This window comes from Lygodium microphyllum, chromosome 22 (genome assembly GCF_053477565.2).
Source record: "Lygodium microphyllum isolate KBCC chromosome 22, Lygodium_microphyllum_v1.1.10, whole genome shotgun sequence".
Taxonomy (NCBI): Eukaryota; Viridiplantae; Streptophyta; class Polypodiopsida; order Schizaeales; family Lygodiaceae; genus Lygodium; species Lygodium microphyllum.
Genome location: NC_141156.1, coordinates 19,647,471 through 19,656,493, shown reverse-complemented (window position 1 = coordinate 19,656,493; position 9,023 = coordinate 19,647,471). Strand labels below are relative to the sequence as shown.

General features: G+C 43.0%; 1 pseudogene; it reads right to left on the bottom strand.

Annotated features, from left to right (window-relative positions):
* Positions 1 to 4,238: 4,238 nt before the first annotated feature.
* On the bottom strand, positions 4,239 to 7,618 carry LOC148016935 (uncharacterized; annotated as a pseudogene).
* Between the last annotated feature and the right edge of the window lie 1,405 nt (positions 7,619 to 9,023).

Here is a 9,023-nt window from a genome sequence, read left to right as displayed (position 1 = left end):
TGGCTGGACTATCAATAGCACTGTTTTTCACTGGGGCTGGGCTTGGACAGTCTTTTGCAGTGTGGCCTTCTCCTTTGCATCGACTGCATAAGGGCTTGTAATCTACTGACCTTCTAGGATTTGGACAATTTGGTGAAATGTGTCCCTTTTCTCCACATCTATAACACTCCACTTCTGATCTCTGACCACCACCAAACTGTCTTCCTCTGTAACTTTGAGAGGGAAATCTTCTGGGTCCGAAATTAGGGCCAAACTCTCTGGGCTTGGGTCCAATATCCTGTGTTGTCATTTTGGATTCCAACAAGTTGAATCTTGCATCTTCTTCCTTCCTTCTCCTATCATGCATCTCTTTCAGAGAGCAAATGTCCTCTGTATGGTTCTTCCGCAAACAGTAGGAACAGAAGGTCCTAGGAATAGTTGGTTTTCGTGTACATTCAGTGGCTAAATGGCCTGCTTGATGACACTTACCACACCAAGTATTTGATCGCATCACATCTCTTCCTGCTCCTGCAATGTTGGATATGCTAGCGGTATTCACTTTCTGCGTCTGTAGCTGCTCTGTAATTACATCCATCAACTCCTTTTTTATGTTTGCAACTGAGTTGGATAAGTAATCCTTCAAGCTTTCTCCTTCGAAGGTACTAGCAGGAGGGTTTTGAGGAGTCTCTGTAATCACTGCATAAACCGGTTGGGTTGGTGCAGAGGGATCTCTGCTCTGGTTCTGATTCAGAGCTCCTGTTTAAACTGTTGGTTGTTGGCTCCAGTTGGTAGGGTTCCACTGTTGCTGCTGATTTGGCATTGAGGAAATTGGTTGGGACCATTGTTGTTGTGGTTGAACCACAATTTGAGGCATGGATTGTGGCCACTGTGGATTTGGTGCACTGTACTGTGATACTGGGGGCATCTATTGGTAAGGGTAGGGAACAGTCCCTGGAACTGCATTTGGTGGATACATCATTCCTGGCAGCAGAGGAGGTAGGACTCCTCTTCCTGTATTCATCGCTAATCTAGCTTCCACTTCATCGTACAGTCTTGCACCTTCTGTTGCAGCTTGCAGGGTGGCTGGTCTTTGCAACTCCACAAACTTACGGACTTCTAGTTGTAATCCTCTGAGAAACACTCCCTTCTGAATGCCATCATCTAGATTATGGTTAGTCCATCTCTTCAGGATGGATTCCATTCGTGAGACATAAGCTTCCACTCTTTCTCCAGAAGACTGACTTAGGTTCATAAATTCCTCTCGCATCCGCTCTTCAAAACCTTCACGCCTGAATTTAGTGAGGAAGGCCAACTTCAGGTCGTCCCATGTGCTAAAGGTTCCTGCTGCTTGTCTCTCATACCACTGAAACGTCGCGCCCTTGAAAGTGGCGGGGAATATTGCTAACCAATGCTCAGGGGTTCTGGCATTGTTAGCCACACACGCTACCATAAACTCTGCTACATGAAGGTCGGGGTCTTCATTGTACTCTCCCTTAAGAATTGGCAATGGGACTACATTCGCTAGCCTGCCATCAATATTTCCAGGACGGATTTGGCTTGGAAGTGGACCTCCAACAGGAGGAGGAAGGGCTTGATGTGCCATTGGGACTTCTGTAAAGAGTTCCGCAAGGGCGTCAAAGGCGGCTTCTGCTGCGAGCTCATTCTCAGCCTTGATTCTTGCTTTCTCTCTTCTCACGTACCTCTGGACTCGTTCTAACACTTGCCTCTTTATTGTGTCATTCATCAGGGGGTTGGTTCCACTATGTTGTTAGTGCTCCACAGAGGGTTAACAGAAGGCTTCAGTCTCTGGATGACTCTCTTGCCAACCCCGGGGGGTCCACCTTACAAAATCATGGATATCACGTGCGTGCAAAGGCATATTTTAAAACCCCTCTGTAACCTTTTTTGCCCTATTTAATATATACCTCCTGTTATCTTTGTGGTATATTATAATAACCCTCCTGTAATTTTAAAATTTTAAGCTTATGCATTTCTCCCCCCCCTCCCTGTATAATTTACATTACAAGATCTTTGGTACTACGCAAGAGTGGATTGCCAGACCCGATGAAGAGAAGTCCCTAACTATGAAGAGAAGTGTTCAATGAGTTTCTAGATTGAGAAAGCAAAATGCCCAATGAATATGCAAAAAAATACACGTGTTAGATATGCAATTATACTCTTGCTTGAAGAATCAACGACGAGTATCAAAATACAACTAGATGGTGGAGTTGGGAAGAATAAAGGGTTAAAAAAGTATTAATAGCCTCAATTGCACCAGCCTTTGTAAGACCTACAAAATTGAGAGATGTCTATGAGGATCCACCACTACCATATGCCCTTTTGAAGTGGGAAACAACTGAAAACAAAAAGAAAAGAGCGTAGTTGTCAAAATTGGAACCACATGCAGAGGTATATTATAGCCATCCCATCTAATAGAATGGGACAAAGAATAGATGGACAATAGTAGCTGCACTTAAGGAGAGAATATTTCCTTGAGAATAGGTCTGCTAGACCCATCCAATCTTTTTATTTCTAGTATATTCTCCAATCCATAAAAGACAAAATTGGCATGACTTTGAGAGGATTACAAAAGAACACCCTAACTGCTTGAACCACCCAATCTTTCATGAACCATTGGGTGAGCCAAGCTTCAACCATAGGTACACCCCTCAGAAGTCACAAATAGGCTTACTTGAAGAGATAAATAAAGAATGACAGTATTGCATGCTTCACCATATTGATTTGGTGTGATAACCTTGTAAGAGTATCATTTTATGACTCTATTTCGCACATATTCGCATGGCTCATAGGCTTTCAAACCATGGCAACTATGGCTTATGACCATGTGTGCAACCACTCCTTCCACAATTAAATATTATGCTATTCGGCTACACAAATGTTTCTATCCACAAAACTGTCAATTAGTAGAAAGATGGAAGACGCCAAATTTTTTTTTGATAGCTTAGTAACAGAAAAACAGGTCTACTCTCAACATTTCTGCTACACAACTTCATAATGCCAGACTGCATAGGGCTTGCATGAGTCTAGACTTTGCTTTAATAAAGTCTTAAAATAGACGTATTCTAGGTGACAATCTGGCACACTTGGGCACTAAGACCTTGCTTTGATAAATTCTTAAAACAGAACTATGCTAGGTGTGACAATCTAGCACATTTGGGTACTAAGATAGACATTGTCAGAGCTGCAATAATCATTCAGGCCCACTTCTAGCACTTAGTTCCAAGCTAACACAGCCTTTAAATGCAACCCATAGAGACATTTTCTAGCGAAGGACCCTCCAACGACACTTAGCTAGGTATTTAGAGAAAGACCATTCTTGTCCATGGGACATGTGTCGAGGCTTTTGCTGAATCGTCCAGGCCCATTCACTTGAGGCACTGGATGGAGAAGACATTTTATGTGAAAAGTTTCCTTAACATCGTATGTGGCACTTGAAAGCACTCGGTTCAAAAGTAATCTAAAAAACTGGCTCGTCTGATTGCAGATCTTTGTCAAATGTATTTGATACTGCAACTAGAGAGTGGCTTTCCAACCTTGACTGAGAACCTTCATTAGGACAAAGAAAAACACCTATGCAGGTTGAAATCCATGCTATTAGGGCCAATACAGCAATAAGAAGCAACTGTCCATCTTGTAAAACGTAGTGCGGTGAAACACATCAGCCCTTTGCATTGGGCATGCCATGGAGTAAAAAAATAATAATAAAGAAAGCGCAACATTCCATATAGAGAAGAGAGGCAAGTGTGTCCTTGTGAGATCACTCCATAGTTCAACCCTTGATGCCAAGAGCTCGAAAAAGCAGGAGTCCCTACTCAGATTGCAAAAAGTTCTTCCTGTTCTTATGAGACACAAAGTAGAGGCCAACATTAAGAAAATGACGAGTGTATCAACACTGACATTTTGGTCACATCTCAACCACCCTCAGCATTTAGGGTATGAAGCTACAAAAATAATACGCTACTACATGGCAAAGACATGAAGACAATGAGGCTGCTAAATATAAATTTTTGACTTCAATATATTTCCTTGCATATGATTTGAGCACCAAAGAGAACTTTTTTATGCCACCAGCAGGCAAATGGGATAATCGGTACAAAGTTGACTTTGCATGCCAACGAACCTAATAAGGTATCACATGATACAACTCAAGGCAAATATGTTAGTTTTCTCACCATGCACTAGGAAGATTGTAGAGAGTATTACCTGCCTAAACATAGCGGTCACTAAAAAATTGCATTTCAGAAACCAAATTTGAAGCTGCCAACTTTGGCATCCATCACTGTGTCCCAAAATGAGCCAGCATTTCTTTGCTTAGCTTTTGCTGCAGCTTTACTCTCCAGTTCTTCAATAGAACCAGGAAACATCTGGACATACAAGCTCTTGAACTTGTCATGCAAATTTACACGGTCTCTTGTGCCTGATACCAGTTGAGCAGAATTTGGCCGCTTCAGAAAGTCTAATACATTGAGAAGATTGCTCCTGCTCAACAGTGTAAAAAATATCAAGTCTATGTTCATCATGAATCAGCCCAAGTTTACAGCAACGAAAAGTCGACAAAGAAAAGAATGATCATGGTGCTGTAACAGGTATAAAAAGAAATATGTTCAGCTACACAACTTTCGTCTAGTGGAAAGCTATCAATGCAAATCAACAAAAGAAGCTACCTTTGAGCTTTGTACTCCCATGAGCATGATCATATTGAAGCTTAAAATTAGATGGAACAATGGAGCTTTGTACAGATAGGTCTGCATTTTAAAAAAATGAAAAAGATAAGATGGAATCTAAAATATAACTGCCACTGACCTCCTTCACTTAGGCTCCACTTATTCTTGTGAAACTTTTGTACCAAAGAAATACATAATACAAACAGTAAAGTGAACAATAGAGCTTACCTGGTCCTGTGTCTGTGTTACTGGCATGACTACCACTACCATAATCTTTTATAAGCCTCTCTTGAAGCTTCAGTTTTTGGAGTATTATATTAGAGGAGTGCTTATTTGCTTCCTTGTTGACCTCTTCGAGTTCGTCGTCACCTTCTGAAGGGGTAGATGCAGATACACCATCCCTCACAATGATATCTGGTGTTTCGCGACTTTTTCGACCGAACTTCAGCAAGCGCTTGAAACCTCTTGCAGGTTCTTTGGGTGGAACGATCACTACTATAGACTTTTGAGAGGAGCCCAACTTCTTTTGTGAGTGAGTGAGATCCGTATCAGAAGAATACTGAACTCCAGAAGAATCCCGAGAAGCAAGACTTCCAACTGGGGACTCCACAAGGGTAGCAGCAGAGGGACTGAAGTAGTCAGGAATGATAGCGCCTAGACGCTTCAAACTTGAGCTAGCCGGAGAGGCAGCTTTCATAGGAGAGACTCTGGGCGCATATTGCTCTCCACTTGCTAGATTAGCACGAAATGACGCAGAACCACTTGCTGAGGATGCAATATGCACCACCTGGCCAGTACTCTCAGAGAGAAGTTGAGACAAAGTAGCACTTGGCACTCCCTTTCCAGCTGCTTCATCCCAAGGTGTGTGAGGTACAGAGTCTGGCTCAGATGCAAACTTACTATCGTGACGTTCATTAGTGCCCAATTCCATGGGAAATGAAACAATGTGACAACCCCTCTCAACGTGTGGCAATTTATCATCCTTCAAAAGTTCAGTAGCCTTGGCATCTTCGCATACAGCAAAGAAGCCACCATCTGAGTTATGAGTTACATCAACATCTGACAGCTCTAGAGTCTGTGCTTTCCCTTTCTCCTCCTCCTTGTAAGAAGATAAGGAAGCATCTGCAACTGGGGCTTCCACAGGAATGCATTCCCCATCGCTGGTGTCCATGACGCTCCTTGCAGATGCATGAGCCTCTTCATCAGAAATTCTTGTAGGAGTTCCTGGGACATCTTCGTCAGAACTCTTCACTGCTTCGGCCTTCAGTTTTGCAATCCCTGGCCCAGCACCAGGTCCAATGCCAGACCCTTTGCGCAAAAAGGGCTTCATTTCCTGAATAGGAGCAACAGAACTTTGCCTTATCTTGCTCATGATAGGAGCCTCCACTTTTATGTCAGTTTCAGTGCTCAAGAGGGAGAGGGAGACCTCCCCTTCAGGCATAGGAGATGGATCTGTTAATTCACCTGTCACAAAACTCTGCCTGGTTTGCCTTGGTCGGGTCTTCTTCTCTACCCTTGAACTTCTTTTGGGTACACTGCCATTTGGTCCTGATTGTAAAGCCTTGCTTGCTCCTGGATGCTGAGCAGGAATCCCAGCATCCTTGGAAAGCACTATCGCAGAGCCCGACAACTTCCCTGGAGATGGTTTCATGTTTTCATTCTTCGGGTCTGAAAAGCAAGGAACCAAGGAGGAAAGAGAGTTCTCAGGGGCATTTGAGGAACTAGGGGTCCTCTGGACCAATGGCTTACCCCAGAGTTCCTCAAGGAGTGGTTTTAGGGGAGATGGAAACTATTCGTCTGGAGCTCCCAGGAGTGCTTGAGTTCTTTTGAGATGCATACACCGCCTTCTTTGCCCTATGAGCTTTTGGTGTCAATGCCTGCTCTTTCACCACTCGGGGTGTTAAGGGAGGAGAGGGAGGACTACTATCAGACCTCGAGTAATCCTTTGTCAACAATGGTTGAAGATTGCCATGCCCAACCATTCCATCCTCCTGCCAACAGATGTCAAATATTCATAACACATTAGAATCTATGGACAAAATCTCATGCCAAAACAAATTCAGCCAGATCTTTACCTGGAGTCTTTGCATATCCCTCAAGTTGGCCTAAAGGGCAAGCAGCTTGGCAGCACGAGCCTTGGCATGAGCTTTGTCATTGAGCTTGGCTGTTTGGGCATCCATCTCCGCTTTTCTACGCTCTAGAGTTTCCTCCATCAGTCTTAGTTTGGCTCATCTAGAGTACAGCTCTTAGCCTTTTCTTCACCATCGCTGCTGCTACTGGTGTCCATAACATGGTGTCTCTCTTTACTCTGGCGTTCAGAAAAGTAATTGATACTGCGAATCACGACCGACCCGGCCCGCCGGCTCCCAAATCGACCAACTTGAACCTTTTTTAAAGGAGAGGCAGACCACCTTCTAGGAGAAGCTCTTTGTGAAAGACCTTTGCTTGGGTACCCTTGCGGCGGTCTCATTGGGCTTACTGCTGCAAGCTCATCAGGCAGTGGCATTGGGCTTGTACATTGTGAAACTACAGCTTCATTTATAGCAGAACAACCCCCTCTTGTATCACAGTTATCATGCACTTGTGAGGGACTCCAAGATACTCCTCCATCAGCCTCTTTGGTTGGATTTGGCAGCTTACTCTGTAACTTCGGCAAGCCATGCAGGATTGCCAATCTGTCAGACGCCCTCTCCTCTCGTGCGGTGAGCTCATAGAACCAATTGCAGGCTACACTGCAAGAATAAATAGGAAAAAAGCAGCTGTAAACTTGGGCTGATTCAAATAGCTGCTCTCACTAGATACTCCTTGTTCCAGTTCATCAAGGCTGGCCACTTACATAATGCATCTGTTATGATTACTAGCTCATTCGGTTCTTCATAGTTTGTGATAAACTCCTGCACAGAAAGGTTGCTCCGCCTGTCAATGTTGTCCACTGAAAGCCACTCCTGTTTCATACTCAGGCTGCTGCACAGCCAGCCCAGCTCTGAAAAAAAACCAACCACCTGCTCTTGTGTTACAAAAGGAGACCTTGATAGTGATATAAAATTTCACAGTGACTTGCAAACAACTGCTAGATCACATAGGGGTCGAATCTTCCAGTGAATTCGCCAGATTTCTTGCTTCAACTAGCTGAACATAGAGATGGCCCATATAGCTTGCTTCCGGATCACTGTCAAAAATACTTTTTAGAGATGACTCAACACAAAAATTAGTTACTGACATGCTAAATCAACAATTGAACAAAACAACTGATAGGAACCTTCACCATGTTGTCCTCTTAGATATTCTTGCATACTGGAGAGAAGCATTTGACAGATATTAGCCTATACAACTCACTTAAGAAGGAGGGTAATTCATTTATACCTGTAATCACCTGGAAAGACTGGTATAACTGCCCGACTTGGCCAAACCAAAAGGTCCTTGAGAGCTGCTAGCAAAATATTATGTACATGCCCATGAATTCAACCGTCGAAGGCCTTAATCGTTAAAGGCCTTAATACATGCTGCTACGAACCTGTACTGCAAATATCAATAACACAATCAATTGCTACGTGAAACTAATCTGAATTTGGGCTACTATAAAACTAGAGTACTATACGAGATAAACCCCGTTCTTCCAAGAGACAATGGTTGGAATTTACCTGCTCTCCCAAAAAACATATAGTGGATGTCATTCAGCTCATGTCATTCCACAAAAAAACACTTCAATCCCACAAAAAACACTTGAGTCCCACAAAAATTCAGCTTATGTCATTCCAACTCCTTCCCAAAAAACACTTCAGTCCCACAAAAATCCAACTCATGTCATTCCAACTCCTCCCCACTTTGCAAGGTGGAGGATTCGTTGCCTGCAATCATATGAAAATGGAAAGAATAAGGTCACCTATGTTATAACATGACTAAAACACAAATTACAACCAAATGGTTCCATACTTACATGATTTAAATAAACATCTAACCAGCAGACTTCAAGAAATCGTTAAAGATTCGATAGTCATTTTGATCAAGAACATATCTATCAGTAGCCTCATTGTATGTTAAATGTGCCAATGCAATAATTGACTCAATATCAACCATGTTTAAGTCTGTCACATCATAAGAGTATGTATGGTGTCCTTTCACCTTCTGATACCAACCAAGCTGAACCTCCATCCCTTGTGGTCGATCTACCAAGTCAAGACCTCGCTTGTAATCTACATACCTGCCACCTACCTTCTTTCGCATCTTTTGGACTCTTCCAAGATACCATGCACTATGAAGAGTTTGCATCTTCTTCAATTTTGTGGCTTTTCCATTTCTCTTGAAATTTGTGTCTCTGTTTCCACATGTGTCATCGTAGAAATAAACAGCACAATCTGA